Source organism: Pongo pygmaeus, chromosome 13, assembly GCF_028885625.2.
Source record: "Pongo pygmaeus isolate AG05252 chromosome 13, NHGRI_mPonPyg2-v2.0_pri, whole genome shotgun sequence".
NCBI classification, from domain to species: Eukaryota; Metazoa; Chordata; class Mammalia; order Primates; family Hominidae; genus Pongo; species Pongo pygmaeus.
In genome coordinates this window covers 114,485,540-114,512,986 of record NC_072386.2, presented here as the reverse complement: position 1 = coordinate 114,512,986, position 27,447 = coordinate 114,485,540, and the positions used below count along the sequence as shown (strand labels likewise).

The window sequence follows — 27,447 nt, the reverse complement described above, 5'->3', positions numbered from 1 at the left end:
GCCCTCCTTTTCTACTTTGGTTTTCTAGTGAGACCACTGAGGAACAACAGTTGTAGGCTTCTTAGAAGCCCTGTTGTTTAACCGAATGGTTCTCTATGATGGTACCACCTTAGATCTTTTGGAGGTCTTGCAAAGAATTTTAAAATCACCCCCTTAGCTTTTTCTTATCCTAAGAGTACCCTGGATTTTATCTTTACCCAGAGGCCATTTCTTAATTTTAACATCATTTATTGTCTGGAGAGGCTAGAAATGAGTAAACAAATTGAGTTCTATACATAGAATAGTAGTAATAAAAAGGAACAAGGTATTGCTATACTCAACAACATGGATGGATCTCAACATAATTATCTTGAGTGAAAGAAGCCAGACAAAAAGAGTACATACTTTCTGATTCCATTTATATAAAAGCCTAGAAAGTACAAACTAATCTATAGTGACAGAAAGTACACCAGTGGTTCCCTAGGGATGGGTGGTGGGGAGTGCAGCAGGAGGGATAGATTACGGAGGAGCACAAAGAAACTTTTGGGGTTGATTGATTGTGGTGATGGTTTAATGGATGTACACGTATGTCAAAACTCATCAAATTATACACTTCCATGCTTGTGTTTTCTTATTTTTTCATCCTTGTGTTGAAGATGTGTCTCTTGAAAGCAATATATAGTTGGATCTTTTAAAATCCGGTCGTCTTACCTGTATTTTTTACTGGAAATGCTTTTTGTGCTTCATTTTTTAATTCCTTTCTTTTGGATTATTTAAGCATTTTAATCATTCAATTTTTTTCCCTTTTATCATTTGGGACTTAAATACTATTTCTGTGCCTTTAACTGATAATACTGAAAATAATGGTGGCTATGACTTAGTAGTGCTTATTTTATACCAGTCATTGTTTTATATGCTTTACCTATATTAACTCATTTAATCCTCCCAAAAACCCTATGGAATAGATACTGTTACTGTCTTAGTTTTACAGATGGGGAAACCATGGCATGGCGAGCTTATGTAATCTGTCCAAGGCCACAGAGCTATCAAGCAGTAGAGCTGGGATTTGAACCCAGGTCGTGTGCTTTCAGTGTCCATAATGTCAACTAATACAGGCATACCTCAGAGATATTGCAGGTTCAGTTTAGTTGCAGACCACAATAAAGTGAATAGCGCAATAAAGTGAGTCACAAATTTATTTGGTTTCCCAATGCATGTAAAGTTATGTTTATACTCTACTATTGTCTGTTAATTGTATAATAGCATTATGTTTAAAAAGGTACACATCATAATTTAAAAATATTTTATTGCTAAAAATTGCTAACAATCAACTTGTAATCTTTTTGATCGCAAACGATCTAGTCTAAATGTTGATGGCTACCGGCTAGTCAGGATGGTGGCTGCTGAAGGCTGGGATGGCTGTGGCAATTTTTTAAAGTAAGACAGCAATGAAGTGTGCCGCATTGATTGACTCTTCCTTTCACGAAAGATTACTCTGTAGGATGTGATGCTCTTTGATAGCATTTTACCCCAGTCTAACTCCTTTTAGAATCGGAAACCTCTCAAATGCTGCTACTGGTTTATCAACCAGGTTTGTGTAATGTTATAAATGCTTTCTTGTCATTTCAACAATGTTTACAGCATTTTCACCAAAAGTAGTTTCCATCTCAAGAAAGGACATTCTTTGCTCATTTGTAAGAAGCAACTTCTCATCCATTCAAATTTTATCATGAGATCGCAGCAATTCAGTCCCATTTTCAGGTTCTGCTTTTAATTCTGGTTCTCTTGCAGCTTCTATCACATCTGCATTACTTCCTCCACTGAAGTCTTAAATACCTCAGTGTCATCCATGAGGGCTGGAATCAGCTTCTTCCAAACTCTTGTTAATGTTGGTATTTTGACCTCCCACAAATCACAAATGTTCTTAATGGCATCTAGAATGGTGAATTCTTTCCAGAAGGTTTTCAATTTATTTTGCCCAAACCCATCAGAGGAATAACTATCTATTGCAGCTATAGCCTTATGTATTTCTTAGACTTCAAAGTCAAAATTACGCCTTGATCCAGGGGCTGCAGAATGGATGTTGTGTTAGCAGGCCTGACAGCAACCTTCATCTCCTTGTATATCTCCATCAGAGCTCTTGGATGACCAGGTGCATTGTCTTTTTTTCTGAGTAGTAGGTTTCAACAGTGGGCTTAAACTATTTATTATGTTGGTGCAAAAGTAATTGTGGTTTGTGTCATTACTCAATGGCAAAAACCAGAATAACTTTTGCACCAACCTAAATAGTAATACATGCTGTAAAATGATGTGCTGGCATCCAGGCTTTGTTCCATTTATAGAGCACAGGCAGAGTAGATTTAGCATAATATTATACTTAAGAACCCTAGGATTTTCAGAATGGTCGATGAGCATTGGTTTCAATTTAAAGTCACCAGCTGCATTAGCCCCTAACAAAAGATTCATCCTGTCCTTTGAAGCTGGTTTTGACGTCTCCTCTCTAGCTATGAAAGTCCTAGATGGCATTTTCTTCTAATATAAGGTGGTTTCATCTACATTGAAAATCTGTTGTTAGTGTAGCCACCTTTATCAATGATCTTAGCTTGAACTTCTGGGTAACTTGTTGCAGCTTCTACACCAGGATTTGCAGCTTCACCTTGTACTTTTTTATGTTATGGAGATGGCTTTTTTCCTTAAACCTCATGAACAAGCCTCTGCTAGTTTCAAACTCTTCTGCAGCTTCCTCACCTCTCTCAGCCTTCATAGAATTGAAGAGAGTCAGGGCGTTGATGTGGATCAGGCTTTTGTGTAAGGGAATGTTGTGGCTGGTTTGATCTGTCCAGACCACTAAAACTTTCATGTATCAGCAATCAGGCTGTTTCACTTTATTATCATTCATGTGTTACTGAAGTAGTACTTTTCATTTTCTTCAAGAACATTTCCTTTGGATTCGCAATTGGGCTGTTTGGTACAAGAAGACTAACTTTGAGCCTATCTTGACTTTCAATATGCCTTCCTCACTGCTAAGCTTAATTATGTCTAGCTTTTGATTTAAAGACATGCAACTCCTCCTTTCAGTTGAACACTCAGAGGCCATTGTAGGGTGAATTACTGGCCTAATGTCAATATTATTGTGTCTCAAGGAATAAGGAGGCCCAAGGAAGAGAAAGATGGGAGAATGGCTAGTTGGTGGAACAGTCAGAACACACACACATTTATTGACGAAGTTTGCCATCTTATATGGGCATGGTTTATGGCACCCCAAAACAATTACAACAGCAACATCAAAGATCATTGATCACTGATCATCATAACAGATATAATAATAATTTAAAAAGTTTGAAATATTGCAAAAAATTACCAAAATGTGACACAGAGACATGAAATGACTTGCTTTATCCAGGGTTGTCATACACTTTCAATTTGTTTTTTTTTTTTTTTTTTTTTTAAAAAGCAATATCTTTGAAGTGCAATAAAACAAAGTATGCCCATACAAATCAACAGTTTCTGAGAAATTTTTGCATGTTTATGTAACTTTAATTGGCATCTTTACCCTCCTCCTGGACAATACAAGATTGTATATTGTTTTGACTTTAATCATTCCCCTCCTTGTTTATATGGTTTTTATTGTTGTGTATTTTACTTTAAACCTGTGAGATATTATTGATTTTTTTATATAACCAATGCTTGTTTAGATTTATCTGTGTATTTTCTATTTTCTTTGTTCTTTATTTTTTATTTTTTTGAGGTGAAGTCTCGCTCTGTCGCCCAAGCTGGAGTACAGTGGGGCGATCTTGGCTCACTGCAACCTCCGCCTCCTGGTTCAAACAATTCTCCTGCCTCAGCCTTCTGAGTAGCTAGGATTACAGGTGCATGCCACCATGCCCAGCTAATTTCTGTATTTTCAGTAGAGACAGGGTTTTGCCATATTGGCCAGGCAGGTCTCAAACTCCTGCCCTCAAGTGATCTGGCCACCTCGGCCTCCCAAAGTGCTGGGATTACAGGTGTGAGCCACTGTGCCTGGCCATTTTCTTTGTTCTTTTTGTCTTCTTGCATCGCTGACTTTTTTCATCTGGGCTAATCTTCTTGCTTGAATAATATTCTTTGTTAGTGGCAAATATCTTAGTTTTGTTTATCTGAAGATGTCCTTATTCTAACCTCGTATTGGAGATGTCATTTCATTGTCTTCTGGCTTCCGATATTGCTGTTGAAGTGCCTTTCCACTATAGTTAATATTTTTGTGTCTTGTTTTCTAGTTTAGCAATGATATATGTCTAGCAGTGGAGTTTTCTTCTTATATATCTTGGTTAGGACCAGCTGTTTGAATCTGAGGACTTAGAACTTCTTTTTCTCTCGGAGCTTTGATTACACATATCTCTGACATTCTCTTTTTGTCCTTTACAGTTTTAAACCATTTTTTGTGTGTGTTTTCAATCTGTTTCTCTCTGATATATTCAATAACTTCTTCAAGTCTTTCTTCCAGTTTACTAGTTCTCTCTTCAGCTGTGTCTGATTGCTGTTAAAACCATCCATTTATGGCCAGGCACAGTGGCACACACCAGTAATCCTGGCACTTTGGGAGGCCAACGTGAAAGGATTGCTTCAGGCCAGGAATTCGAGATCAGTCTGGGCAAATAATGAGACCCTGTCTCTACAAAAATGAAAGCAAACAAAAAACCCATTGATTTAGTGTTTAATTTTAATTATTTTTAATAAGTTTCTTGAGATATAATTCACAAACCATACAATTTGCCCATTAATAAAAGGTATAATTAATGGTTTTGGTATATTATTTAAATTGTGGAGGAATATGTGTATATATAAAACAAAATTTGCCATTTTAAATATTTTTAAGTGTGAATTTAGTGGTATTAATTATATTTATACTGTTGTGCAGCCATCACCACTATCTGTTATTAAAATCTTTTCATCACCTCAAATAAAAACTTTGTAATCATTAACAATAATTTCCCATTTTCCCCTCCTTCCTAACCTCTGGTAGCCTCTATCCTACTTTCTGTCTCTATGAATTTGCCTATTCTAGTTTCCTCATATAAGTGGAATCATATATTATTTGTCCTTTTCTGTCTGGTTTATTTCACTTACCCTAATGTTTTCAAGGTTTATTCATGTTGTAGTACGTACAGAACTTCATTCCTTTTTATGGCTGAATATTTATCCATTAGATGTATATACTGCATGTTGTTTATCCATTCATCTGTTGATGGACAATTTGGTTATCTCCACTTTTCAGCAATTGTGAATAATGCTGCATTCAACAATGTCATTCATTGTTAGTATATGTTTGCATTTCTGCTTTCAATTCCTTTGGGTATATACCTAGGAATGGCATTGCTGGATCATACGGTAATTCTATTTTTTAGCTTTTTGAGTAACTGCCAAGCTGTTTTCCATAACAGCTGCACCATTTTATATAGCCACCAGCAATGTGTAAGGTTCCAATTTCTCTACATTCTTGTCAGTGGATACTGTCGTCTCTCTCTTTTATTATAGCCATTCTAGTGGGGGTGAAGTGACATATCATTGTTATTTTGATTTGCCTTTCTCTAATGCCTAATTATATTGAGCATCTTTTAGTGTGCTTCATGTATATTTTCTGTGGAGAAATACCTATCCAGTGACTGGGTCTTTTAAAAAATTACCAGGTTATAAGGGTTCTTTATATATTCTAGATACAAGCCTGTTATCAGATATGTGACTTGCAAGTACTTTCTCCCACTTTGTAGGTTAACTTTTCTCTTTCTTGATTGTGTCATCTGAAACAGAAGTTTTCATTTCAGTGAAGTCCTATTTATCTAATATTACTTTTGTTGTTTGTTCTTTAGTATGGTACCTAAGAAACCATTGCCCATCCTAAAGTTACAATGATTTATTTCTGTGTTTTCTTCTAAGTTTGTTTGTTTGTTTATTAGGTTTTAGCTCTTACATTTGGGTCTATAATCCATTCCTTTTTTTTTTTTTTTTGAGACATGTTCTCACTTGGTCACCCAGGCTGGAATACAGTGGCATGATCTTAGCTCACTGCAGCCTCAACTTCCCAGGCTCAAACAATCTTCCCACCTCCACTTTGCAAGTAGCTGGGACTACAGGTGTACGCCACCACACCCACTTAATTTTTTGGGGGGTGGGTCGGGAGAGATGAGGTTTCGCTATGTTGGCCAGGCTGGTCTTGAACTCCTGGCCTCAAGCGATTCTTCTGCCTCAGCTTCCTAAAGTGTTGGGATTAAAGGCATGAACCAGTATCCCCAGCCTACAATCCAAATCAAGTTGATTTTTATATATGCTTATAAGGAAGGAGTCTAACTTTATTCTTTCAAATGTAGATAGTCAATTGCCCCTGCACCTTCTGTTGAAAAGTATTAATTCTCCATTGAGTTGTTTTGGTTTCCTTGTTGATTTTTTTTTTTTTTTTTTTGGAGACAGAACCTTGCTCTCTTGCCCAGGCTGGAGTGTAGTGGCACAGCCTTGGCTCACTGCAACCTCTGCCTCCCGGGTTCAAGATATTCTTGTGTCTCAGCCTCCTGAGTAGCTGGGACTACAGGTGCATGCCAGCATGCCCAGCTAATTTTTTGTATTTTTGGTAGAGATGGTGTTTCGCCATGTTGGCCAGCCTGGTCTTGAACTACTGGCTTCAAGTGATCTGCCCACCTCAGCCTCCTAAAGTGCTGGGATTACAGGCATAAGCCACCGTGCCTGGCCCCTTGTTGAAAATTAATTGACAATTGTAATTGACAATTGCAAATATTTATTTCTGGACTCTGAATCCTATTCATATCCTAATGCTGTACTATACTGTCTTGATTACTGTAGATTTGTAGTAAATTTTAAAATTGAGAAGGATGGGTCCTCTAATTTTGTTCTTTTTAAAGATTGTTTGACTATTCTGGGTCCCTTGCATCTCCATATGAATTTTAGTATTAGCTTATCAATTTCTGCAAAAAGCCCAGCTGGGATTTTGGTAGGGATTTAATTGAATCTGTAGATTCATTTGGGGAGGATTGTCAGCTTAACAATATTGTGTTCCAATCCATGAACATAAGATATCTTTCCATTTATTAAGGTAATGTTTAGGGTTTTTTTCCCCATAATGTTTTGTGGTTTTCAGAGTATAAGTTTTGCAATTCTCTTGTTAAATTTACTCCTATTTTTCTTAATCTTTTTGATGTTATTGTAAATGGAAATTTTGAATTTCATTTTTGTATTGTTCTTTGTTAGTGTATAGAAATAGAATTGATTTTTAAAAATATTGATCATTATCCTGCAGATTTGATGAACTAGTTTATTCTAATAGGTTTTTAGTGAATTTCTTAGGATTTTCTTTGTGTAAGATTATGTAATGTACAAATAAAGATAGTACTACTTCTTTCTTTCCATTCTTGATGACTTTTATTTCTTTTTCATACCTAATTACCCTGGCTAGAACCTCCAATACAGTGTTGAATAGAAGTGGCAGAAATGAATATTCTTTTCTTCATCCGCATCTTAAAGAGAAACATTTAGTCTTTTGGCATAATTATGATATTAATTATAGGTTTTTTAGATGCCCTTTATCAGCTTGATGAAGTTCTGTTTTGTTTCTAGTTTGTTTAATTTTTTTTATTATGAAAGGATGTTGGATTTTGTCAGATGCTTTTTCTGTGTCTTTTGAGATGATTGTGTGATTTTTGTTCATCATTCTCTAGATACGGCTTATTACATTAATCTATTTTTGGATGTTAAACCAACCTTGCATTCTTGTTCTTAAAAATTGTATCATAAGTACTTTATTTTAACTAGAAGATACAATCTCCAAGGAGTTTCATGGTTTAAAAAGCTACAATTACATTGTGTTGTAACTACGTGAAACACAGTACTGTAATGGAACTACTTGACTTTGATTATATACATTTTTGCACAGCCCTATGGAATCTATGCAAAGGAATATTTTCTCCCTTTGCTCCAATTAATTGTTCTTGTATAGAAATTGCTTTATATTCCAGTATATCCAGAATGGTAAAATAACAAGTCCATCCATGTTGCTAAAGGTTGCTCCAAGCATATAGGAGATGGGCCATACCTGCCATGATCTTTCTCCACTCAGTGGTATTGGCAGTGCTTCAAGTTATGCTCCTACAAAACTAGAAATTGTAATGATCTGGAGACTATTTTCCCAAATGGCTGTAAGTCCATTTCTACTGAAAACTCTAAGCCATGCTTTTGAGATTTGGTTCTAACAAACATAAGGTACAGTGGTAAAAGTAGACAAAATGACTGCAAATAAAAATGTTTCCAACACCAACTCTGTTAGCTCCATATAGAACAAAAATTACATGGAAGGAGAAACAGGACAAAAGAAGGTAGATACAACATTTCAAGAATCAAGTTACCTTGTGTGATAATGAACATTTTAGAGGATGCATTTGGTTTCACTACTAAATATAATACTAGATTGACAGCAGCTACAAAACCAGAACATATGCACTACCATGTCAAGTGTGTTTACAATATTGAGATGTTCTCCAAGAAGAATGATGGAATGAAGACACTTAGGATAATTGAAAACATGCATAAAATATGGGTATAAAGTAGTTTTTTGATGTCAGTATCTTTCATGGTATTTTCTTGAGTGGCTCTCTCTCTCGCTTGGGGAAGGGACTTGGGGAACTACTGCGTCCTACTATCATGTGGGAAGGGCTGTCCTGGCCCTAATGCAGGCACCCAACCTTGCATTCTTAGGATAAATCTCACTTGGTCATGGTGTGTAATCCTTTTTTTGTGTTGCTGGATTTGGTTTGCTAGTATTAATATATTGAGTATTTTTGCATTTTTAGTTTTCTTATATTTGTTTGCTTTTGGTATTGGCATAATACTGGCCTTATAGAATGAATTGGAAAGTTTTTATTCATATTTTAGTTTTTGAAAGAGTTTATGAAGAATTGGTATTCATTCTTCTTTAAATATTTGGTGGAATTCTCCAGTAAAGTCATCTGAGTTCATCTGTTTTGGTGGGAAGTTTTCAAATTAATAATTCAATCTCTTGCTATAGGTCTATTCAGATTTTCTATTTCTTCTTGAATCAGTTTTGGTAGTTTGTATTTTTCTAGAGATTTGTCCATTTCATATATCTAATTTGTTGGCACACATTTGTTCATAGCATTCTCTCTCTCTCTTTTTTTTTCTGCTAAACCAGAAAACCTAGACAAATTCTGAAAGAGCTGTAACATTAATATTCTCTTGCTCCTCTGTATTTCTGCAAATATGGTCCTCATGGTTTTTTCTTTTACTTCTCACCTCTCATACATTGTACTTGCAGCCACTGCAAAGTAATTGTCATTTTCAGATGCTATTTCTTTGTCTGAAGTGTCTTTTCTCTTTCCCCATTGGAGGAATTGGCATTTATCTTCAAGATAATTTTCTTCATGCTGCCTTCCCTGATTGTCCAGACAGACTCAGTCTTTCCTTCCTTTGAATTCCAGTGTACTTCTACACATCTGTCAACGTACTTGTTTCTTTCAAAGGGCAGCTGAGCATCCTGTTCACCTTCTTTTCCCTAATGAGAAACACGGGACTTAATACAAATTGTTTCTTGGGAATTGCATGTTGAATAAATGAATGAGGTATGAAACATTTCTTCTGAGCTCTCAACCTGTTTGGATGCCTGAAAAGTATCTGAAATTCAAAATGTCTGAATTCTAACTCATGATCTGCTCATTAAACTGAATGAAGCTCTGGTCCCCTTCCACTGAGCAGCACATTTAAAAAATCCAGTATGCAAACTAAAAACCTACTACCTTCATCCTGGTCACCTGCCTTCCTGCTCACCCTCTGTATTCAATATATCAGAAAAATTTGACTGATTTACCTAAATATCTTTAAAAACTAGGTATTTCTTCTCGACTATCATTATCCTAAACCTCTTTCTCACCTTCCCCCATCCCCCCTACACCAATTCCTTCAGGTCTCACTTCAGACATTAAATCATCCTTAGGGGGGAACCTTTTCAGATCCCCAAAGTAAGCTTGTTCTTACACTGTATAGTCTTGTGGCAGTTATCATAGCTTATAGTTACATTACTTGTGCAGTTAATGGTTTGTCTGAGCTTCTGTACTGGACCTTAAACTCTGTGAGGGTAGCGATCACCCAGTATTTTCTTCACCTCTGTATGACCAGATCTCAATATTAAGAAGATTTAGTGAATATTTATGGAATGAACAAACACTGAAAATTAGGTAATTTATGTGGAAATGCCTTTAAAATGAAAATTACTGGAGAAACATTATTTTGATGATCTCTTAACATTTAAAATAACTGTGATTAGTTTATTGAATTTATAATTTTTTGTTTGAGTGAAGAGAAATTCTAAATTCTCATGGTATTTAAGGGTGGATCATCTTGGATAGATCCACTTATTGCTGATTAGGCTTTGTTTACTGGAATTATGGAATTGGTATAACAATAAAAAAGTATAGGGTAGGGTCTCTCTGGAAAGCATTATACTACTTCCTAAATGATATCACCTTGGTAATTATCACATTTGGTTTAAGATTTCACTTAGCACAAAATGGGTTGCAGAAAGTCAAACTCTCGTATATATTTAAGTAAAGGTGATGACTTTCTTCACAATAGAGCAGAGATGAAATAGCTCCCACATTTGTTATTCTGAATGGAGCCTTGGGATGAAATTCCAAGCAGCAGAATGCCACTTAACATTCTGCATGCTATTTTGCTCTTTAGTAGCATAATTGTAAAATGAGGCAATAAAACCAGAAAAGATATAATATTTATACCTGTGTAGGCACTTCACATGATAAAATGTCACACAGGACTGTTTACTCCATGCTGGTTATTTGGATAACGCCCCACCTGCCTAGTGACAGGAGGTGCTGAGTCTTGCATAAATCTTGGAAAGAAGGTTAGGGTTAATATAGTGAGTTCTTCAGTAGGAAAAAAATACAGCATATGTGATAATAATAATGGCGACTCTTTGATTACTGTTTTTGTACCGGCACTGTGCTAGGCCCTTGGGGACAGAGTGTGACAAAGAGGGAGATAATATAAGTGAGTACCTTTCATGTGTCAGCTGTTCTGCTATACATTTTACTTACAATATTTGTAAAACTTATAATAACTCTGCCAGGTAGGTGGTGTTATCTCCATGTATATATGACTGATTCTTGTTTATCTCATAAAAAATTCTAACGACCTCATTGGAGTTCTGTTATAATTATCATGTTTAAACTTTGGTGCTTTTTTTTTAAGTTTAAATAGTCTTTTTTTTTTTTTTAGACAAAAAAAATTAATGAGAAGAGACAAAGAAACATCAAAGAGCTTTTTCCTCTGATTGCTGTGTTAGAACTTTTGCCTGAAAATAGGTTACATTCCTTCTGTTTTCAGCTGAATCCTCATTAACTTTACATTTTAATGATGTCCAGGGCAAATTACACCATTTATGGTCAGTACCTTAAAGGGATGCTTAAAGGGGACTTAAAAAATTTTTTTTTGAGTGGTGGATGTATTTACTCCAGGAATATAAATTGATCCAGAATTCTTAAAAAAAAAAAAAAAATAGACAAAAACCCTTGAAACATGGGGTTGATGTTCCATTTCTAACTATTATAACAATTTAATTCAAAAGAAGTTATTTTCACCTTAAATTAATCATTAAAGAACATTTATAATATTTGGGAGTATGCAACTGGAACCAGTGTCCTACATTTATTTTTGAAAATAGTTTCGGTTTCTCATTTACTTGGATTTAAATTCAATTTTACTGCTTAGCTTCAGAAATAATTCATAGGTGGTAGATGCTCAATAGGAATAAATGAAGACAGCTTCTCCCAGTTATGAAAAAAACAAGGGTGATTGAAATGCTAATATGTTGATAGACAGATTGTATTTGCACAAGAATGAGGGAATCTGCTGTAAGGTGGAACTCTTCACAGGATTCCAAATTATTCAATTTAAAAGAACAATATGAACTGTGGAGCTGTGCTTTCATTGTAAGCTTTGGATGCTTAATTATTATTAGATGATAAATTGGAATAAAGTGTCGTGTTGTGTCAAATACTGTTTATTTCCTTAACAATTATTGGATAAGTGGATTAAGGGAAATCATCCTGTCTGTCGAGGAAACTGTAATTATGAGAATGCCCCATCTAACATCATGTATTTTATAAGGTTTGTACTCCTGTTTTTTAAATGTGTTTAATTGAATCCCTTCTGTGTCCCAGGCAGTGGGCTAATGTCCTTATTAAGGCGTTTTTGAATACAAGGGGTGGAATTTCACTAAAAGTAGCTCAGGAAGGGCAGGGATAGAGGTGGAGAGGTCTGTTGTACAGTGAAGAACAGGAAGCAAAACCAGCTGGGCTTCATGAGGACCAATTGGAACCGGAAAGTCATGCACCAGGGTGGCTTCATCTCTTTCATCATGGCTTTGCCTCTGCTGGCTTCCTTCATTCACCACTTATCTTGGTAATGGTTCAAAGTGGTCTATATGATCTTTCAAGCTTGGCTTCCCACCGTTAACAGACACTTTTTGTCTGTACCCAAGGTCGATTCGAGCGTGTGGCTTAGCCCAGACCTCGATGGTTCCTGTGGCCTCCAGGTGCTCTGCTGCACTGCCCCTTCCGTGTGAGCAGAGTGAAACATGTCTGCATGGGAAAGATATGGCTCTTGCCCATGTGTGGCTTTTTGTGGAGATGATAATATACCTAAAAAGATTATTTCTACTTAAATGTGCTATGGACTTCCCTATAAATAAAATATTTCCATTATCTGCTGTATTTGCAAACTGAGGAAACAGTGGGAGGGTGAAGTGATTTTCTTTCAGAATGAAGTTTTCCTAGGTAGGGCTTCCTGAGGGTCTAAATCCATAATTGGATCCTACTTGCCACTGTACAAGGAAACAATGTAGAAGGAAAAAGAAATTTTCTTTGTTAGGTTTTCTTTCCAGGTACCACCTTGAATAATTGGCCAACATATCTAATGCAATTTAAGGACATTTAGGAAATCTTTGGGTCTGATCTATTGTGACTAATGATTCTTGATATGGCTATTTTTTTTTAACTTGTCCATATTTCAGTTTTCTCAGGATTCAGTTAAAGCACTAGCAGATTCTGCAATTGCTCCCCAAGTATCATCATTTTTCTTATAACTGAGTATTGAAATGGAGCAAAGCTCGTGGCTGTAACTTAACATTTGTTAAGCTTCTATTTGCTTTATATATATATTATATATATACACACACATATACACATACACAGACATATACATATATACACAGATGAACAAGTATGTGTGTATTTTTTCTTATTCTTCCTGGAGCCCATAAGAGATTAATTATTGTCCTCATTTTATAAGTGTTATAAACCAAGGCACAGAAAGATGAAGTAACTTGCCTTAGGGTAATACAGCTAGTAAGTAGTGGATTGTTGATTCGATTCTAGGTCTGTACTGTGCTGCCTGTGTCTGTAATAGCTCTGCTTAAGGTTAATGATTAGGTTGTGTTTCTGGAATGCTCAACTTCTCTGTTGGAACAAGGTTTTGCATCAGTATGGCTTGGTTAAAAGCATAAATTCTGGTTCTGGTACAGCCAGTTTACAAGCTGTGTGACGATAGGATGTACAAGTTGTTTCATATTTTTAATTTATAAAATGGGATTATTAATGGGTCCCATCATAGAGGTTTCATAGGAGGAATGAAAGAAATAGTATAGTCTTTTTGCCACGACATGTGCAGGAGCAGTGCCAGAATAATGTAGAAATTGCATTGGTTTATATGTTTTATGCCATCAGGTTGGATTAGCTGAAGTCAAAGTAGACTAGCACTGTTTTTCTTGGTCTTTACATTTGGGCAGGTTCTCCACTTTCTCAATTTTTTCCTTTTCTTTAGGAAAAGAGGTGCTGACCTTGAGGTTTAGGTTGAGATTGCCATTGATAGAGTCAGGGCTCCCAAATTGTGCTTTTAGCCTTTCTTTATATAGTGTTGAACAATAATTTTAAAATAGTTTGGTGTCTCAGTTTTCAGAAAAACTACACATGTATAACGTTTTTATTCATACCTTATCCCTGGATAGTAGTATCTGGTTGAACCGTAATTTTAAAATAGTTTGGTTTTTCAGTTTTCAGAAAAACTACATATATATAATGTTTGTATCCATACCTTACCCCTGGATAGGTATCTGATTGTTTCTGGGTTATGCTAATGCAACAAGACTATTTTGAAGTTGTGTTTTCTCCTTTAACTTGACCTGGTTTGTTGAAAGATGGTTGATCCTCTTGGGAGCAGGAAAGGGGGTGCTAATTGTGAAGTATCTTTGTTGAGTGATGAGACACTGGTGTCTGTGAATGTAGTGGAATGGTGGGATCGTTTGATTATTCTAATTGCAGAGAATCTAGGAACATAGGAAAGCAGCATGCAAAACATAAGATGCACAGGCTTTATCCTCGGTTGGAAGGCGTTTAAATCCTGACCCTTTCTTGGCCAGTAAGCTGACTTGGACAAGGCACTTGACCTTTTTGGATCTCAGTTTTCTCATCAGTAATATGGAATTACTATCCCCTGCCTATTTTATTATCTTGAGAATTTAATGGCATAAGAAATGTAATAATATGAGGTATTCAGAGTACTTTCCTCATAGTAGGTAATTCAATATATGTTTAGTAAGGGAACTATAGAAGATAACAAATGTAGTTGTATTGTAGCCTATTTTATGCAATAAATATTCCAAAACGTTTTATATTATTATTTTTGTAAATTATCTGTTAAATGAAACAGAAAGGGAATGAACTTCTTTTGAAAAAGTCTGGGAAATTTTGTAACGTGAATAAACAACTTTTATTTGTAAGATAACATTTAAAATTATTTATAAAAATGTATACCTGTATACATTTTTCTGTATAGAAATTTGTTATATACAGTAACATTTTAGTATTTCCTCAAATTTGAAATGAATAGCATGTGATATTAAGTCACTTAAAAATTCTCTAATATGAGATATTAAAAACTTAGACTCAAACTATAATGTATTTTACCTAACCACCTTTTTGGCTACCTTTCTTTTGGTATTTTATTATATATCCTTTTTATTTTTGTAAAAAAGTATATTAGCTTTTTTCTTCTTAACCATATTTTTCGCTTTTGTAATTTGATGGAAGAAATGAACTTGTGTTACTTTTTCTCTCATAGTAAGCCAAGTCTGGTGAATAAAACACCCATAGTCAAGAAATTTGTGTGAGCTTTGCTGCGCTGTGAACTCCCTGATTTCCTTCAGTCTTGTTAATTCATATGTGAGCCCAGGGGTATTATTGCCCATTAGCCTTTTCTCATAGTTATTTTATGAAAGTGCACAATTAATGTGAGAGTGTTGTGACACCTTTGGAGACAGTGCCCTGGACATGCTGAGGTAAATTTTGTTCAAGATCAACAGATAGCACCCTACCATAATCTGCTAGCAGCTTGTTTATCTAATTGTCAATAAAATTTCTGGTTCAGGAAAGAATTTATGTTATCCTGAAACTTAACATACCATGTCCCCGGAACCAAGGAGAAATAATAATAGTAACTGCCAAACACCTACTGTGTGTCAGACACCCTGCTGGATACTTTACACACAGATCTCTCATTCTCAAATTCCGAGATAGCCCTTCTTCCTCGTTTTATTGAGGGAGGTTAAGAAAACGACCCCTAACCATCTCACTTTTGCCAGGCTTCATAGCTGAAGCTCTCCCCACTTTTATATAGCATATATACCATATACCACTTTTTACCATATCCTCAGGAAACCCAAAGGACCTAACAGAAGTCAGAATGTATTTTGATGGAAAATTAGTGATTCTTTTCTACCAATTTTTTTCTATCGGAGTGAACGAAGTGTGTGATGGTGGAGTGTTTTGAGAGTTTTTGCAGTAGAAAGGTACTCAGGTTTTTTCTGTTTTTTTTTTTTTTTTTTCTGGAAATCAGAGGAAAATGCAGATATCCAAGATAAGAGTTAGGTGAACTAATAGTAGTTTGTGGATAGGGTCTAGATGAACTAGACTTCTGGAAGGATCCTTTGATTTTTGAAACGTATTATGATTGGATAGTTGTGTGTGTGGCGGTGGTGAGGGCTGTGATGAGTGTGCTTGACCATTATAAAACTACCTTCATTACTAGAGGGACACAGATTCCCCCACCTCTACCATGATTGTATTGTTGAAAGCCGCCTTTTATCATTTTGCTGCCATATGTGTTTGTGAAAATCAGCTGCGTTGTAAAAATTCTTACTTCCTGGAAACCAGAAACCCATTCAGCTAGTGTCCCTACCCTGACCACTTCCTCTTCGTTATTTCTAAATGACAGTGCTATTCCGGTAGCATTCCAGGCGTTCATCTAGCTAGGATTCCTTTTTCACGTTTGCTGTTTGGTGCATTTTCTCCTGTTTTATTTGGTTTCTTTGTCCTGATTAGTTCACCAAGTATAATAGAAGAGACATTTGCTTTGTTTTTTTCCCCTCTAAAGCAAGTTATTTTAGAGGGAGAGTTTACCAGTGATAAGAGCTGTTTATGTCCTAAGCGATTGATTTGTAATTAATGTTGCCTGGGCTCTTGCCTGTTGGCAGAATTGGTAACAGCTTGCAGTATTTTTTAAATTCTCTTTTCTTTTTGGTATTTTGACAATGTCATTCATATCTCATGAAAAACTACCTCAGACAGGTTAAATGTGTTAAAACATGGAACGAAAAGGATGGAAGGAGACCCAGTGCTGCCTAGAAACCTTGATCTTTTGCCAAAGTATTTAAACAATTTAGTGTTTTGGTTTCCTAGCTCCAAGCTGCTTCACAAATCCCTTGCTAATTAATCCAGTTAATGCTTTGTAGACTTACTATATGCGGTGCTTTGGCTTGCTCGTCTATCATTGAGAAGTCCGTTTTGTTTCTTGGAGAAAACCTAAGCTCTGTTCTGGTGCAGAGCTATATACAGGGCTTATGACGTGTGAGTAGTTTGGGGCCTTTAAAACCCCTATGCGTGCGTATCTATGTAAGCATATACATACGTGTTCTCTGCATTTCATAGTCCTTAGGCTTAAAATTTTAAAATAAAAAAAGACACAAAGTAGAAAATAGAAATCAGGTATTTCACACCAAACCAATGAACTGATTGAAAGCTCCCTCTGCTACTTGCTTTGTTAATTGTACAAATTATTTGATGTCTCTAAGCCTCAATTTCCTCATCTGTAAAATGGGGGAAGATAATTTATTCCTCCTCATAGTATTGTTGTGAGGATGAAGTGAGTGTCTTATATACTTAGCAAGTGTCCAGAACACAGTAAAGCTCAGTAAATGATGACTGCTTTTATTATTCTGTTGTGACCCTTAAAAGTGTGTTGAATAAATTAACTTCTTTTGGTGCTTGCTGAACTGTGGAGGAGGTAGATTCCTTTTATCCATTTTCTTTTGGCAAAGATATATCGAATGTCTCAATTTGTATCAAGGATTTAAAAATCAAGCATTTGTTCATTTAACAGTAGTGATAATAAAAAATAGACAACTGTATTCTATTTGAGCCTGTTTTTTTTGAGACAGAGTCTCGTTCTTTCGCCAGGCTGGAGTGCAGCGGCGTGACCTCAGCTTCCTGCAACCCCTGTCTCCCAGGTTCAAGCAATTCTCCTGCCTCAGCCTCCCGAGTAGCTGGAACTACAAGCATGTGCCACCATGCCCAGCTAATTTTTGTATTTTTAGAGACAGGGTTTCACCGTGTTGGCCAGGATGGTCTCGATCTCTTGACCTCGTGATCTGCCCATCTTGGCCTCCCAAAGTGCTGGGATTACAGTCATGAGCCACCGTGCCCGGCCTGAAGCTGGTTTTAAGACCCATTGATGTGAGTTATCAATACAAAAGATCTTTCTAAAGTCTGAAAGGTGAATATCTCTCATTTGCTTACTAGAAAGCTTAGGTGCAGAAAAATATATAGGCTATTTCTTTTTCCCAGTTAAATAATTACATCAAACATGGAGGCAAATTCAGGAATATTTACTGCTAGTGAAGCTCCTGATGACTTTTTTTTAACTAACCATTTCTGAAATTCATGTATTATGCCTAAAAAAGCTCAGAGTATGTCCTGGGAATTAGGAATTGGCAGGGTTCTCATTTGATCATTATAGGAAATTTCACATTTCCCCCCCAAAGAATTTGTGGAGAAAAAAATTGTCTGCCAAAAAGTGTAAAATTCTAATTTTTTTCCAGCTAATTGTTTTTGTTTTTGTGTTTAGAAAAACTTTCTTATAACATAAAAAACAGGAAAATGCAGAAATACAAGTTAACAACTTGATGGATTATCACAAAGTTAAAACATTCAGGTCAAGACATAGAACATTAGTAAGCATCTTGCCAGCCATCCTTATGTGTCTTTCCAGACACCACTCCCTCAATTAGAGAACCATTACCTTTTTGTTTTTTTTCTTTCCTTTCCTTTTTTTTTTTTTTTTTTTTTTTTTCGAGATGAGGTCTCACTGTTGTTCAGACCGGAGTGCAGTGGCGCGCAATCATAGCACACTGTAGCCTCAAACTCCTGGGCTCAGAGGACCCTCCTACTTCAGCTTCCTGAGTAGTCGTGACTACAGGTATGGACCGGACCCCCAACCTGGCTAATTTTCTGCCGTGCTGCCCAGGCTGGTCTTGAACTCCTGGGCTCAAATGGTCTTCCCACCTCAATCTTCTGAGTAGCTATGATTACAATGTGAGCAAATGTGCCCAGCTGAAACCATTATCTTAACTTCTAATAGCATTGATCATTTTTACCTGTTGTTCAACATATATACATGGAGTTACATAGATGGAGTCATGAGTATATTTAATATTTTACTTGGTTTCTTTTGCTCAACAATTACATTTGTGAGATTATCCTTGTTGTGTGCACCTGTAGTTTGCTCCTTTTCATTGCTATACACTATTCCATTATATGAATATGCCACAATCGATCCATTCTACTGTCTGTAGACATTTATGTTTCCCCTTTGGTTTTGGTTATTTCAAATAATGGAGCTATGACATTATAGTGAATATATCTGCTGTTTATATATTCCCACTTTTGTTTGGTATGTACATAGGAGTGAAATTTCTGGGTCATATTGTTTGTGTATGTTTAGCATAAAATGCCAAGTTTTCCAATGTGGTGGAACTGATTTGCATCCTCATCTGCTATGTGAGCTCCTCTTGCTCTATATCATCACCAACACTTACTATTAAAGGTCTTTTTAATTTTAGCCATTCTGAATGAATGTGTAGTGTATTTTGCTTTGGTTTTAATTTGCATTTTCCTGATTACCCGTGAAGTTGAACATCTTTTAACGTACCTGCTGGTTATTTGGCTATGTTGTTTTGTTGTTATTTTTAAGGAATTCTTTGTATACTCTAGATATAGTTTCTTTGGTTATGTGTTATAATTTACCTTGTACTCTGTGCCTTATCTTTCCACTCTTTTAAAAATTAATATTATTTTTAATTGACATCATAATTTTATATATTTATAAAGTACAATGTGATGTTTTGATATATGTATACAATGTGGAATGATCAAATCAAGTGAATCAACATGTTCATCACCTCACTTATTATTATTATTGTTTTTGTTTTTTTTTTGGAGGTGGAGTCTCACTCTGTTGCCCAGGCTGGAGTGCAGTGGCATGATCTCAGCTCACTGCAACCTCTGCCTCCAGGGTTCAAGAGATTCTCCTGCCTCAGCCTCCCGAGTAGCTGGGATTACAGGTGCTCACCACCATGCCTATCTAATTTTTGTACTTTTAGTACAGACAGGGTTTCACCATGTTGGCCAGGCTGGTCTTGAACGCCTGACCTCAAGTGATCTGCCCACCTCAGCCTCCCAGAGTGCCGAGATTATTATTATTTTGCCATATGAATCTTCAGTTGGCATAGCACTATTTATTGCAAAGATCATCCTTTCTCTACTTTTCCACATTGCCACTTTCATTAATCAAATGTCCATGTATGCAGGGGTCTCTTCCTGGTCTCTTTATCTATTGTACCACTACCAGCTGAGAGAATTATTGAAGCTTTATAATAAGTTCTAATACCTAGTAGACTAAGTCTTCCCATTTTGTTATTGTTAAAAGTTTTTTTCTTGGTTATTATTGGTCTTTGTAGTTTCATATAATTTTTGAATTGGTTTGTTAATTTCTCTTAAAGTGCCTTGCTAAGATTTGTATTGGCATTTCATTGAATTGATATAAATGTGAGGAGATTTGATTATTTACGTATTTAGTCTTCACCTAAAGACTATATAATGAACATGACAGATTCCTTTATGTAATTAGGTCCTTTTGTCATTTCTTTCAGTTATTATAGATATTCGTGTATAAGTCTTGCTTATTTTCATTATATTTATTTCTGGGTATTTGGTGTTCTCTGCTATTGTAAATGGTATCTTTGAATTTCATACTCTAAATATTTGTGGATGTGTTGAAATACAGTTAAATTTTGAAACCTGACGTAGTATCCAGCACATTTGCTAAGCTGTCTTATTGACTCCAATAATTTATCTGTAGGTATTGTATTTTTTTAAACACAATCATGTTGTCTGCAAATAATAGTTTTATTTCCTCTTCTAATCCTTATGCCTTCCTTTCTTGTTCTTATTACATGGGCTTAGGACCAGCAGTATAATGTTTAATGAGATTGATGATGGCAGAATTTCCTATTCTTTTCTGTTTTTTTTTTTTTTCATTTTTGAGATGAAATTTCACTCTTGTCACCCAGGCTGGAGTGCAGTGGGGTGATCTCGGCTCGCTGCAGCCTCTGCCTCCTGGGTTCAAGTGATGCTCCTGTCTCAGCCTCCCGAGTAGCTGGGATTACAGGCGTCTGCCACCATGCCCAACTAACTGTTTTGTATTTTTAGTAGAGATGGGGTTTCACCATGTTCGCCAGGCTGGTCTCGAACCCTGACCTCAGGTGATCCGCCCCCCTCGGCCTCCCAAAGTGCTGGGATTACAGTTGTGAGCCACTGTGCCCGGCCCTCTTTTCCCTGTTTTGAAGGGAAAACTTTCCACATTTCACCTTTCAGTACCACGGTGGCTATAGGTTTTTTTAACTGAGTTTTTTGATTGATTTATAACTCACATATAGTAAAATGAACAAATCTTAAGCATACAGTTTGAATTTTGAAACATGTGTACACCTGTGTAATTAACACCTCAGTCAAGATGTAGCTTAGTTTCCCATATACTCTTCTAGTTATTTCCAATTCCTTTACCCCACCAGAGACAACAACTGTTCTGATTTATGTTACCATAGATTAGTTTTGCTTTTCTTAAACCTTATATAAATGGTATTCTATAGCATTTCCTTATAGAAATGGAATTCTCTTGGTTCTGGCTTCTTTCACTCAACATAAAGATTTTTTGAGAATCATCCATATTGCTTCACCTATCAGCAGTTTATTCTTTTTATTGGTAAGTGGTATTCCATTGTATAAGTATTACAATTTGCTTATCCATTTTGATGAACATTCAGGGGAGACACAGTGTTTAAAAATAGATAACCTTTATCAGATTAAGACATCTCCTTTGTGTTATTGGAATAAACTCAAGTAGGTTGCCATGTATTATTCTTTAATATATTGCTGCATTCCTTTTGCTAAAATTTTGTTTAGAATTTTCACATCAATGTTTAAATAAAGGATAAATTTCCTTTCTTGCATTGTCTTTAGATTTAGTATCAAGGTTTTACTGGCCTCAAAACGAGTGTTTCCTCTTTCTCTATTCTCTGGAAAATTTGGTGTGATATTGATATGTGTTGTTCCTTAAAAGGTTGGAAGAACTTACTAATGAAGCCATAAGACTTGGTTTTCTCCATTAAACATGTCTTAATTATGTGTTCCCTTTATTTAATAGTTATTATACCTATTCAGGTTTTCTGTTTCTTCTTGTATCAGTTTTTTTTTTTGTATTTGTTTCCTTACTTTTGATTTCTTCTTTTGCCTTTTGTTATCCATCTGTTTGATTTTCTTTTCCTATCTTCAATATTTGTCGCTTTACTTTGAATCCTTTTTAGCTATTTCCTCAGGATTTTTTGAATTTATCTCTTTTTACCTTCTGTTTCTCTTAAGGCATTATCTGTTGTGGTTTGTTGTTGTTGTTGTTGTTGTTGTTGTTACTGTGTTTTCTCTAATTGGTTTTCATATTGGAAATGATTTTTTTCTTTTAAGTCTGAATTTTTTTCCTGAGTTCATCACCTCATTTTTACATTTTTATAAATCTGATTTGTGTATTATTTCATGTCATTTGTAATTTTCTTAAAGTATTTTAACTAATTTGAAAGGAAGGTTATGGTTTTTATTTTGTGTTGATGTTTGTCTATCATGCCTTCATTGTCTCTAGGGACATTAGTCTGAATCTTATTCTGATTTTTCTAATCATAACTTCCTATAGGATCTTACATTAACACTCATTTATTGCTCATTTATATGTGAAATTAGTTTTTCTGAACTTTTAAGAGGAGAAGTAGGTAGCTGTTATACTTCACTGAGCTATCTCTTGTGAAGTTTTCCTGTGATGCTTAAAAGTATATGATTTGCGGCCTAATCTTGTCTGGCTCCGTTCCCTTCTCCTGCCTTTTCCTGAACTTTTTCTTTACTTCAGTTCTATGGTCTCTATACTGTTCAATTTTTATTTTACTTCCAGAAGCTTCACTTCGCTGTAGGTCCTTGTCCTAGAAGAGATCCCTATCTTTGGGAACTCAGAGTTTTAGAAACTGTATGACAGTTCTGCAACCTTCTTGTCAGAATCTCACTTTGGTTTTTGATATTTTCATTGGGTATAGAAATCTAGCTTGGCATTTATTTTCTTTCAGGATCTTTAAAATATCATCTCATTGTCTTCTGGCTTACATTGTTTCTACTGGAAAGTCATCTGTAAGTCTTATGGGTGTTCCTTTAATGGTAATTTTTTTTTCTTTTTTTTTTTTGGCTACTTTTAAGTTTTTCCTTTTCATTTTTTAGCAGTTGCACTATGATTAGTGTAGGTGTTAATGTCTTTGCATTTGTCCTGCTTGAGGTTTAGAGTGTTTCTTGAATCTGGGATCTGATTTTTTGGTATTAATTTTGGGTATTTCTTAACATTACTTATTATTTCTTGTAAGCCGATTCTCTTTTTATTTTTTTTCTGGGACTCCCAATGACATACAAGTTAGACCTAGTCACAGTAGTTCATATATAACTTACTCTCCCTTCTGGTTTTCCGTGTTATCTCTTTGGGCTTAATCTGGATATTTTTTTCTGACCTATCTGTTCACTAGTTTTTTTCTTCAACTAATCTACTGTCCACTGCGTTATTAATTCATTTTTTTGTTCTAAAATCTAATTTATCAGTTTTATGCAAAATTCTCAGTCTTTTTAAACTTTCTTCCCCTCCCTGTCTTTCATCTTATCTCCCTCTCTCCCTGCCACCTCTTTCTTTCTTTTTCATATTGAGCAAAGTTATTTCAGTGTCTGTGTCTGAGGCCAATATTATTTGAATCCCTTCTGGGTCTGTTTCTGTTGCTTTGAATCTCTGTTGTCACCTTTCTTTTGTCTCTGTTTGCTTGGTTATTTTTTATTGAGTGCCAATTGTTGTATATTCAAAATCAGGTATATTTTAAGGTCTAGGGTAATATTATCCTCCTCCAGAGAGGATTTATATTAATTTTGTTTTTTAAGGCTAGTCATGCTAGCAATTGTCTCATCCCCTTGCTCCATCCTTCCTTCCTTCCTTCCCAATTAGGGGTTTAGGTGATTTGAAGATGGGCTTAGTCTCTGAGGATTCATCTATTTCCTTTTTACCCATCTCATGAGGTATAATTATTTGAGGTCCAACCCAAAGCCTAAAGCACTTACTGGGACCTCTTCTCTTCTGTGGGCCCTACAAAAAATTACAGTTTTGTCCTCTTCATCCTGTTGGGGATTTGAAACCTCCAATCACCGATCTCCTTTGAGCCTCTTAGTTGCCTCTTCAGTAATCAGCCCATATCCTTGGGAGAAACATGTTCTTAAATGCTAGAATTTTGTGTCTGTGTGTACGTGTACGTGTGTGTGTGACAAGGTCTCACTCTGGTTGCCCAGGCTGGAGTACAGTGGCATGATCATGGCTCACTGCATCACCAGCCTCGACCTCCCAGGGTGAGGTGTTCCTCCCACCTCAGCCTCTTTTTTTGGGGGGGATTTATTCTGTATAATTCTGTCTCTCTGTCTCTCTCCCTCTGTGTGTGTGTGTGTATATATTATATATATTAGATATATATAATATATATATTATTTTTTTCAGGGGGGCGTAATGCTTTGTTGCCTTTGAACAGTTGTTTTTAATTTTATTTATGTGTTCTATTTTTAAAAATGTGAACAGTGTTATAAATCCTGGTTCACCTTTACGGGAAATGGATATCCAGCTAGCCTTTTTAGGAAAGAGCCCTCTGTCAGGCAGTGGTCTATGTTTGTTATAATAGCTCCTAAACATAACATTCATTCTGTGAGGAAGGTAGTATTATCCCCATTTTCCTTATGAGGTAACTAATGCCTAAATCCATTAATGAAATTATTCAAGGTCACAACAAAATCTTTTTCCTGAGGCACTAAATAATCTTATTCTAGTTCTTCTTTTCTTTCAGACTTAGGACTTTAGGCTAAGAAGTACCCTGACATTATAAGGCAGGTATACAGGAACTATAAGTGAAAGAGAAAAGAGGCCAAATAGGATGCATGTGATGTGGGTGTATATGTGTAATATAGACTGCAGAAAACCTATAATTAATTTTATATGCATGAATAACTGCATATGAATCCTCCCACATAATTAGTTGAGTTGTGTTGAGCTCTTTTTCGATGGAAAAATATTTTTTCAGGAATTTGTCATACATTACAAGCTTTGATTTTTTTTTTGAGCTCTCTACATGTAGATGTATACTTTTAAATCCACACTGTATAATTAATCATGGGTTTGTTGGAATTACGGAAGTTATTTTCTAGCTTTAAGTTAGGTTTACATTATTACTTATTTCTAGAGTCATACTTTGTATTTCTTGTCTGTTTCTATAGTGCTTTGTACCATCATCAGTTTAAAAGAGGAGTTTAAAGAATGCTTTTTGATAGGCCTCCCACTAAGAGAATCTAGTTGGTGCTTAATCCTCACACCTGATAAATGGGTGAGATGCTTGTCCACAGGGCTGTGCAGAAGTTGCAGGTTTTGGGAACATGGCAGATGGGACAGAGTGGAGAACAGGTTTAATTAGAGGGGAAGCCAAGGGAAGATGGTATCTTGAACCAAGTCTGAGAGGCAAGGTGAAAAGGGGAGAGCTAATATTGAGAACCTCAGCCAAGAGAATCAGGGGTAGCATGGAATGTGGTGTGAGGAATGGTTTGATACAAGTATTCTGGAAGTAAGGTGGAGGAAAGGAAATGTGTATAGCAGCAGTGGCTGGAGGGGCATGGGGGAGAACATGGTGGCTTATAGGAGTCTTTCTGGCCCAGGACATTAGGAAATACTTTTTATTTATTTTATTTTTATTTTTATAGAGACAGGGTCTTGCTCTGTCATTGTGCTGTAGTGCAGTGGAGTGATCACAGTTCATTGCATCCTCCACCTCCCAGGCTCAAGCAATCCTCTGACCCCAGCCTCCTGAGAAGGTGGGACTACAGGCGCAAACCACTGCACCTGATTAATATTTGTATTTTTTGTAGAGATAGGGGTCTCACTTTGTTGCCCAGGCTGTGGAAATAATTTTTAGTGTCCATAGTTCATATCAAGGATCTTTCGTGTTAGTTAACTTCCCCTAGCTTATGCTGCCTGAAGAAATTAACAGAAAGGACCCCAGAAATCTCAGGGGACTGAGAAAAACAAAAGTTCATTACTTTCCTACAGTACCTTTTGGTTATAGCTCTGCTCTAGGGTCAGCTTTGACCCTCACTCAGGTATCCAAGCTGAAAGAGCAGCCCTCATCTGGGACATCCTTTTCTCATGGCAGAAGAAAAAGAAAACTGATGGAACCATGTGATAGCTCGTAAAGCTTTAGCTGCAAATTGGCACAGGCCACTTGCATTCACATTTCTTTGGCCACTGCTTTCACAGAGAAGGGCACTGTAAGTCACATGCCAACAGGCAAGGATGTATAATTTTCTCCAGGAAAGAGGGGTGAAAAATCGGATACAAAATTACAGTCAACCACATTTCCTTTCTAGATGAAACTTTACATGTGATAAATATACACTCTTACAGAATTAGATACAATTTACCATTTTATATTGGCTTTTAAGATACGCATTTTCTCCTGGAGTTAAGGTCTGAAATCGTGATGCATCTTACAGTAGATGGGGTCTTATAATCACTGCAAGCCAGGCAGCTGTTGTGATGTCATTGCCTAGGCATGAGAGAACTTGGCTGCTAGTCCTGGTGGTAGGATTGGACACCTGCAACCATTGACATTTCAGGATCATTTGAGAAAGGAATATGAGTCCTGATTATCATTTGAAAATTTTCTGTTGACACCCCCTAGTAAGATCAGCATCCATTACAGAATGGGTGTCACCAGCTTGAGAAAAAAATCTCAGAGGCAGTAGTTGCGCTTTTCTTCTTTTTTCTTTTCTTTTTGTTTTTTTTTTTAAAGAAAAGCTGTGTCATCAGTGTTCCCAGTAGCACTGGGAACATGAATACTTTCACTAATTGATTGTGCTTATGTTTCACTTTTTATGTATGTGTAGTAGTATTATATAAAAAATCTAGAGAACTGTATCAAGTGCAAGTTAATTTTACATGATAAGAAACCATGGTACCAAACTTTAATTGCTCTATCTTCTTCTTTGTTTTGGTGTCTCATGACTAATGGTGCATTTTATTCTCAGTGGCACTTAGACTGTGAAATATGGTAACTTGCTTCTTGCCCACTTAAAAATATTCATTATTTATTGGGTAAATGGAGCCAAGCTTTGTTTCTTAGAAGGCCTTCTTATAGGACATATTTTAAAATGAACTTTGAACTAATTTTACTCATTCTAGCTTTAAATAAAATTTATAAGAGATAGGTAAAACCTATGTTCTTGAAATGAAATTTTATTCTATTGTTTGGTACCACATAATGAAGTTAACCTTTTTCTCCAAAACAGTAAACTTTTAGTAAGGAGATAGGTTTTATTTTATTTTCTAATCATTTAATCTTACACTAGAATTGATAGCTAAAGCTTTTTTCCCCAATAAATTAACAGTTTACAGTAGTACCTTAGATATAGATTGGGAGATACGCTGGTGTTATTAAAAAATCAGATGAACTCTGTAAACACCCATTTGGAAAAATAGCCATTTTGACATCTTTCTTTTCTTTACTTTTTGGCTTTCTCAGTTTTGAAGCTACCAATGTATTTTGAATTTAAATTAGATATATTGGTAAAAAAAAGTTAACAGTATGTAGTTCATTGGTGATTTTCCAAATCCAAAAATTGATTTACCAGCAAGTACTAT

The 27,447-nt window shown here is 35.9% G+C and overlaps 1 protein-coding gene and 2 pseudogenes across 22 annotated transcripts in view; 1 reads left to right on the top strand and 2 right to left on the bottom strand.

Moving 5' to 3' along the window:
- The window catches only part of DENND1A (DENN domain containing 1A), a 542,897-nt gene that overhangs the window by 72,687 nt on the left and 442,763 nt on the right, over window positions 1-27,447 (top strand). The window lies entirely within an intron of this gene.
- Window positions 7,943-8,592, bottom strand: LOC129044013 (phosphatidylinositol-glycan biosynthesis class F protein-like; annotated as a pseudogene).
- Window positions 9,149-9,205, bottom strand: LOC129044782 (U7 small nuclear RNA; annotated as a pseudogene).